The sequence below is a fragment of the Pelobates fuscus genome, chromosome 6 (genome assembly GCF_036172605.1).
Source record: "Pelobates fuscus isolate aPelFus1 chromosome 6, aPelFus1.pri, whole genome shotgun sequence".
Classification (NCBI taxonomy): domain Eukaryota; kingdom Metazoa; phylum Chordata; class Amphibia; order Anura; family Pelobatidae; genus Pelobates; species Pelobates fuscus.
In genome coordinates this window covers 143,776,397-143,785,518 of record NC_086322.1, presented here as the reverse complement: position 1 = coordinate 143,785,518, position 9,122 = coordinate 143,776,397, and positions in this window count along the sequence as shown.

Here is a 9,122-nt window from a genome sequence, read left to right as displayed (position 1 = left end):
ACTCAAATAAGGGTATTAACCCTAGCGAAAGCACAGCGTTATAGCTTTCCACTGGTGTCTGAGTTACTATACTACTACATTAAGTACAAATACATATTGGCACGTATGCTAGGGACACATAGAGTATATTTATCAAGGCTATATCATATTGCGCTATTAGTAGTTGATACCACTGCGTTTGAGAGTGTTCAAGTAATGAGCCGGTAGCCTAGGTCGTCGGGTAGAAGGAGACGAATCGTGATCTCATTGAGTTCAGCCTATGCCTTTCACATAGTGGACAGCGTCTTGGCAAGCGATGTGCCTCTATTTCCCAGCAAAAATACAGTCCCAGTAACCGGTTCCACGGGTACCCTGTTGCGTTGTGAGTTCAGCTTGGTGCCCATTGCCGGGCTGTTCACTCCCGCGTTGGCGAAATTCCCCAGCTCGATAGAGGCAGTGAGTGTGGGGGACTCCTTTGAAGACCCGCGGCCCAGGGAGGGAAAGCGTTCCAGGGCCAGGTTGTGCCGGGTTGTGTGGTGTAGTCGACGTGCCTCTGGTTCCCCACTTTCAGCATTGTGGCAGGGGCGTGCTCGATGGGTCTCTGCCTGTCTCTACCGTGCGTCGGTTCAGGCTGGGACGAAGCCGTCATGGGAACGCTCGGTCGTCGATGCTGTTCTTGGACCGGCATGGTAGTGGTGCCTGATGGTTGTCACCGGCCCGGTGGAGCTGCGGCGGCCTTGGGGGGCCCGGCCACCCGTTCCCCATGTATAGCAGCTGAACTGTTGCCAGTGCAGCTGCAGAAGGGCACGCAGGTTGAGAGGACACATCGGGTGACCCATGCACATAGGGACAACTGATGGGGCCCGGTCAGCTTTGTGGCCTTGTAATAGTCAGCCTCAACTAGTGCTGGGAGGAAGAGACAGCCCTCCTGCACTAAAAAAGGTAAGAAACAGGAGGGTGGCTGAAAAACGAGCTGCATGTGTGTGTGTCAGTGTGTATTTATGCATGTGTGTATATCTTAGTATGTATTTGTGTATGTGTGTCTGTCTGTATTTATGTATGTGTCTGTATTTATGTGTTTGTATGTATGTGTGTGTATGTCAGTATGTATGTGTGTCTATGTCAGTATGCGTGTGTACGTCAGCAAGTATGCGTGTGTACGTCAGCAAGTATGTGTGTGTGTATACGTATGTCAGTACCTCTGTATGTTATTATTATAATTATTTCTATTATTATCTTTTATATAGCGCCAACAAACTCCATAGCGCTTTTATCAGTATGCCTATATGTATGTATGTATGTCTGTGTCTTTGTGTCCTTATGCATGTGTCTGTCTGTATGTATGTGTCTGTGTGTCTGTATGTATTTCTGTGTCTGTATGTTTGTGTATGTCTGTTTCATTATGTGTCTACGTTAGTATGTATGTGTGTGTTTGTCAGTATGTCTCTGTGTGTCTGTATCTTTGTGTGTGTGTGTGTGTGTGTATTCGGTGTTAATGTTTGAGTGTCTGTGTGTGCATCTGTGTATACACTACACAAAAATGCACACATGAATTCAAACACCAATATTCACACACATACTCCATACAAAAACATGCTTACATTTAAACACAAATTGTGTGTGTATGTATGAATATAAATACACACACAGTATACACACACTGCATCCACTACACATACACTAACACACATTGCACTTTATACACACTACAGCCAATACACAAACACACACTGCATCCACAAAACACACACCCTGTATCCACTCTACAAACACTACTTCCTTGTGGGCGGATTTGGAGTTGGGTCCTGTGGGTGGAATTTGGAAGCTGGCTCTGAGGGCGGGCTCCTGGAAACCCAGACCCCGAGTTGTGCTGGCGGCCCCAAAATGTCTGATGGCGGCCCTGTCCACGAACGTCTTGAATGCACCATAAGGAATCTTTGGCTCGATTATTGAGGAGACGACGGTGGGTATTGTAGCAACCGCCATTCAGACAACTGCAACTGGTTCTCCAAGTCAGCCTTCGCCAAAATGTATGCCTGAACTTCTGGCATAGTTCGGACCAATGTTTCCTTCGAGGGGTTACACCAATAAAAGGCCAAGCAAGTCTACATTTCGCGTTGAAATTCTGTTTCTTTTGCTGCAGGTAGAGATGCATCTCTGCTGGGTCTGTCCCCCTCCATGAGTGCTGCAATTAAGGCGGCCTTGGACCAGTTACTGGAGACTTGTCCTTAGACTTCCAGCAACTCTTTGAGGGTCTTTCGTTTCAGCACAGCATAATTCATCCATGGTTTCAGCTCTGGGAGATAATTAAGTCAAGGAATGGTAGCTCTTACAGGAAACCATATAGAAAATATTCAAAATCCCTCAAAAGCAACCCAAATATTCACAGGATTCCCACATGTATTATATCCATGGACAGCCTGGATCTGAGTTGTCCAAATAGTGCTCATATCTGTTTGGTGGAAGAGAATCGCCACCGGGGTAAAGTTCTGACTGGCCGGACACGAGATTAAAGCCCAAAACAGTTCCATAGAAAATGTAGCAGAGGCCGATAAATGTTGGGGGTTCCTTTGCGAACACCAACAAAGACTCCATCTGGCTTTTAGGGCATGAATGTTCCCCCTAGTTGATGGTATCTTTCTCCTGAAGAGCACTCTCCTAGCTGGTCTAGGAGCGGAGCAAGCAGCAGTATAGTTTCCCCGATGTTCACGAGGTATTGTATCCATGTGAAAACATAATGTCCACCCAATTCTTTAGAACACGTGCATTCGGTTATGTGAAATGGCAGCCACCCAGGGAAAACACTTAATTAGTTCCCTTCGCGGTTAACAAGCAAGAGCGGTGTTCGGTATAAATGTAAGGCAAAATAACTCCCTAACGAAGTAAAATTTGTAACCTCAAGATACTTCGTCCCAAGAAATACAAGGTGTTTTGCCACACATGATAACATTGTAAAGACAATGGTAACCATTTTATAATAGGGAATTCGTTTAAGCAGGTAATATCAAAAACAAGGTTTTCTTGGGGTTATTTTTCTCCAGATAACCGCATTTAACTGCATTCTAGGAGAGGTGATCTTGTTAGGAAAACATTACATCTGATAAATACTTGTTCTAAATTCTGATTAGAATTGAGAGTTTAGGGGTTAAATCATTTGCGTTAGTGACTTTTCACCAATGTACAGCAGATTAACACAGTCGCAATTTCTACCCAGTAGTCGTTGATATCATGGTCTGGGCTCCAAGGTATAGTAAGCCCAGTGTGCTTGCCCAATCAGCAAGCACACAGATTTTTTTTTTGATTTTTTTTTATTATTTGGATATTTGCCTAGTACTTGAAAATTGCAACTGGAGAGCTATAGCACATCTGAGACCTACAAGTCAGAGTTAAGAATTATTTACTTACACAGTGTCACAAATCACAATATTAACAGCCTTAGAACTTGAGTATATTTACCCTATTGTTCTTACAAGCCCTGAAAACCGCCATAGGCTGTAATATGTACTAAACCTTTACAGATAATGACAATGCTCAGTGTGACAGTGCCGAATTTCATTGATGAAACTCAATTTAACTTAATTGGAGAGAACCTTAATAAACTTTAATATAGGTATGCGATGAATCAACAAATGATTTACACGTGGAGCTAAACCGTTTGCCAATATATTGCATGATGTCAGTGGAAACAGATAAAATGCTAGACACTTGACTTAAAGCCAATATTCAGAAAGATTATAGGGAATGGAATTTCAAATTACATCTGCAAAGAATCAATGAGCTCTTTAAGAATACTCAAATGAAACATTAAAGCACAGAAAAAATACTGATCTTGCTTTTGCATTTTGTGTGTGTGTGTCTGTGTTTTTTTTCGTTCGTTCGTTCGTTCCCATTACTCTGGTCAAATGTGCAGTATAATGCAGGCTGCACACTGTGGCTTGATATCCAGAAAAAGTTTGTAGTCAACTGCACTCACAGTCTTCCTTAAAATAATTGGACTTTCTTTAGGATCAACATGGAATTCCCCCGAACATAGACCAGCTCTCTAAAGTGGGGAATTCCTTGAATCCCCAAGCTAAAAAGCTGGTCATAAATACGAGCCATCATAAAAAAGGTAGGTCGTAAAGTGAGGACCACCTGTATATAGACACAGTGCAGGGCCATAGTGTCCCCTTACTATGTGAATATAGAAAAAAAAAAGGGATGCGGCTGTACAACCTGAAAAACACAATTAGAAATACATAGTGTAATACAGTTAAAATGTATCAAATAGACATGTTATTGGTAACACTCACAAGATGTAGACTGTGAGATCGCCTTATAGGTGCCTCCCCCGATACCAGTAGGGGGCTAAAAGAAGCTTCTTATCCTTTCATTAGTATCAGAAGCCAAAAGGAACATGAGCAGAAATCAGGTAAACAAATTTTCTTTATTTGGCAATGAAAATTGATAAAGATAAAATTGTAAATCTGGTCCTACATTTTTCGTTCTATAACAGACCTTACATAATAAAACAAACAAGTAATATGCAGTAAAAAAATGCCACCTGATTCCCACCCTCCAATGTTACCTGTGACGAAACCAACCTCGCCACTGCTGACTATGGCCCCTGAGTTATTTGGCCCTTCATGTACAATATGTGGGCATAATGGACTTATATTCTACGGTTTCTGGCCCTTTAACTGTTTGGTACTTCGATACTTAACTTTGGATACAGTCGAAGTGCCGAAGTAGTCAAAGTGGGCGCCATTAGACATTCTGTCAGGATCGGGACAGGGATCCAACACGCAGCGTACAAACAGTAGCCAGATACGTATACCGGACCTTAGAATGGCCGGACTAACGTAAGTAGTACTGAGAGAATAGTCAAAGACAAGCCGAGGTCGAGGGTAACAGAAGACAGGAGAGTGAGAGACAAGCCGAATCAAGGATACAGAGGTAAGCAGAGTAGAATAAACAAGCCGGGTCAAAACCAAAGGGGATAAGCAGAATACAAGCACTGAGTGACTAGAACAAGCTAGAACCACAACAGGGCAATGAGCTAACGAAAGAAGCTCCGTTAAATACCCTGTTCAGAAAAGTAACCACGCCTCTGAGGCGTCCTGATTGGTCCTGCAGCAATTGACTGACAGGTCGTTCCGGTAGTGTCCTGACGTACTTCCGGACGTGATGCTGTAAAAGGCAGTCACTCCCTCGCGGCCGGCTTTGCATGACCGGATAGACCGCGAGGAAGGGAGCCATCAGACCGTCCGGATGGAGGAACTGCTAAGTCTCTACCTCTTTCGGAGGTAGAGACCACAGGTACCCTGACAGTACCCCCCCTCTCAGATACGCCCACCGGGCGGAAGACACCAGGGCGAGAAGGGAAGCGAGAGTGAAACGCCCTGCGGAGACGGGGAGTATGCACCTCCTCCTGAGGTACCCAACTTCTCTCCTCAGGACCATAACCCTTCCAATCGACCAGATATTGCAGTCTCCCCCGGGAGACTCGAGAATCAACGATGGAATTGACCTCATACTCCTCCTGACCCTCCACCTGCACAGAGCGAGGAGGGGCGATCGTGGAGGAGAACCTGTTACATATTAGTGGTTTTAGCAAGGAAACATGAAATGAATTCGGAATGCGTAAGGCATTAGGCAACGCTAAACGATACGCAACTGGGTTAATTTGAGACAGTACCCTGTAAGGTCCAATATATCGAGGAGCAAACTTCATGGACGGCACCTTTAACTGAATGTTTCTAGTAATTAACCATACTCTATCGCCTGGAACAAACACCGGTGCTGCCCTTCTACGTTTGTCAGCGTGTTTTTTAACCAGCATGGAATTGTGCAGAAGGATTTGTCGAGTCTGATCCCACAACTTCCTTAAATTGGCAACATGAATATCCACCGACGGTACCCCTTGAGAAGAAGACTCCGAAGGAAGGATGGAAGGATGAAAGCCATAATTCAAGAAAAAAGGGCTAGACTGCGTAGAATCACAAATGAGATTGTTATGTGCAAACTCCGCCCAAGGAATCAAACCGACCCAATCGTCCTGGTGTTCAGAAACGAAACAACGTAAATATTGTTCAACTTTTTGGTTAGTGCGTTCAGCAGCTCCATTGGACTGAGGATGATAGGCAGAGGAGAAATTCAATCTGATGCCTAGTTGGGAGCAGAAAGATTTCCAAAAACGGGAAACAAATTGGGAGCCTCTGTCAGAGACAATTTGGGAAGGTATCCCATGCAAACGGAAAATCTCCCTAGCGAATATCTCCGCTAATTCAGGCGAAGATGGGAGTTTAGGTAAGGGAATGAAGTGAGCCATCTTAGTAAATCTGTCCACCACAGTGAGGATAACAGTCTGCTTTTTTTTTTTTTTTTTTATTCTTTATTTTTGTAGTGCATATAGTTGGAACAGACGTACATGCGGTACCCCAACGGCAATCCACATGCTTATTTCAACAATAGATACAGTAGGGAATGGTTAAACAATGCAAATTTTTGAATATGTTATAGAATGATGCGTTAATCTGAGAAAGCAACAATAAAGATAGGGCAACGTAAAACGAAATAACGTAAGAGTAGGTCTGGAGATTAGAGTTTGTCCGCGCAGGCGTATAGTATTTTTTTTTTTTTTTTTTTTAATTCTTTATTTTAGCGTGCATTAAAATATAACAAGTGGGCTCGTCATGCCCCAACAGCTTTGACAAGCATACAAACAGATATTTACCAGTTGGTTGGCATGTGGAATGTTCTGCACAATTTTTTATAGAGATCAATAGTTGATGAAACTACACTGCATAAGTATAGCTGTTGCTGTAGATTAGTTACTGATTCAATACATGCTGAGTGAGATAATGGTTAATATAAACAGTGAGTATATTAGTTCACAGGCTAGTCTTGTTTATCTACAGAGAAGTCAGAAGAGTTAAAATAGATTTGTATATAGGAGAGAGGAAGCAGCGTAACATTGCAATAAGGCACATTTAACTATACAAAATTAGACTGGCATCCTGTAACTGCTGAGAAGTGGCAGGAGCTTCTCCTACTGAGTGCAGCCCAGACCTTGAGAGAGAGTCCCTTTGACAGTTCATGCTGTGGCAGATCATGCTTATCCAACCACCGATCTGCAGAGTGTGTGGCATGGTAGGAGTGAGTCCATCGTGTTCACTGATAAGAGGGGTGAGTGCTCTTCCCTTGTGAGATTCCATCGTGAGGTCCTCAGCTGGATGCAGTTGGATTGCCGTGTAGTCGTGCAGGTCGGCAGGAGTAGCAGCCTTGCTTATTGATGGACCGGGTGGCAGGTCCCGACTGCTCGTTGCCGCGGGAGCTGGGAATCTCCGTCTGTGGATAGGTAAGATGGTAGCTGCGCTGTAGCGAGGGGCCCCGTTGCTTTACCGCCGTCTGAACAGCCTCTAGATATCAGTGTAGCTGTGATCTGGTGGTCCCTGGTTGCGCCGCCATTTCAGGGTTGCCTCCCGTTTCCGCCATTTTGGTCGTGGGGAGCCCCCTCTGGCCCAAGCACTGCAGGTCGCGGAGACAGTCTCCTGGGACCGGGATGACCCCCCCGGTCCAAAGGGGGGGGGATACGGGGCCCTTACCGCGTGGCATCGGAGTTCCGAAGGGAAACCGCAGGGCAGGATAGTGAGGCAGCGGCCGTCCACCTCACTCACCGCTCGGGTAGGCCTCAGATGGAGCTGTGCTTATGTGCCTTCTCAGGGGTCAAAACGCTTGGGATCCGAGTAGCCTCAGCTCCAGCACCTCCTTGCCCGCAGGACCGCTGCTGCTTGACTGCAGATGAGTAGCATAATTGCTTTTTATGAGCATAATTGTCGTGGGTCTGCAGGAGCTCGACTTGAATGCGACCTCTCAGCATGGCGGTCGGCCCCGCCCCCCCAACAGTCTGCTTTTTAGAGATAGGCAAATCAACAATGAAGTCCATAGCCAAACAGGACCATGGCTTTTCAGGGACCTCTAAAGGATGCAGAAATCCGCATGGGAGCGAATGAGGTTGCTTAGTCTTGGTACAAACCTCACATGCCCCGATGAATTCTTTAATATCTTTACGTAAGTCAGGCCACCAAAAATCTTTAGAGACCAGAGCATATGTTTTGCGGATGCCCGGATGCCCCGCCACTTTGTTGTTATGGAGACAGCGTAGCACCTCCAGTTGGAGAGTGGCAGGAACGAAGTGTCGATCCCCAGGAGTCTGTTTGGGTGCCAAATGCTGAGACTTCATGATCTCGGAAAGCAATGGAGAGTGAATCCTGAGATTCGTGTTTGCGATGATATTTCCCTTAGGAACTATGGAGGACAGGACTGGTTCAGTTATAGTGGATGGTTCATATTGACGAGACAAAGCATCGGCTTTAGAGTTCTTAGAACCAGGTCTATAAGTAAGTACATAATTAAAGTGAGTGAGGAACAAGGACCAGCGAGCCTGTCTGGCGGATAAGCGCTTAGCCTCCCCAATATAAGACAAGTTCTTATGATCCGTTAATATAGTAACAGGGTGTAATGTCCCTTCCAGTAAATGTCTCCACTCCTTTAAAGCCTTAATGACCGCTAACAGTTCCCTCTCCCCGATGTCATATCTGCTCTCAGGCCCAGATAATTTCTTAGAGAAGAAACCACAAGGGTGTAACGGTTTGTCCACCCCTAACCTTTGAGATAGAACAGCCCCAACTCCTGTCTCAGAGGCATCGACCTCGAGCAAGAAAGGCAGAGTCGTATCAGGATGAACTAGAATGGGAGCCGAGGCAAAAAGTTCCTTGAGTGTCTTGAAAGCAACAAGAGCCTCCTTAGACCAGACCTTAGTATCAGCCCCTTGTTTGGTCATATTGGTAATAGGCGCAATGATAGAGGAGTATCCCTTAATGAAGCGCCTATAGTAGTTGGAAAAACCAATAAACCTCTGGATAGCCTTGAGTCCTTTGGGCAAAGGCCAGTCTAAAATAGATTGGAGTTTTTCAGGGTCCATTTTAAAGCCTTCCCCAGAAATCACGTACCCAAGAAAGTCTGTCTGAGACTGATCAAAACTGCATTTCTCCAATTTGCAGTATAGACCATGTTGCAGAAGTTTGTGTAATACCTTTCTGACCTGTTTATGGTGAGTCTCAATCTCCTTAGAGTGTATTAGTATGTCGTCCAGGTAAACA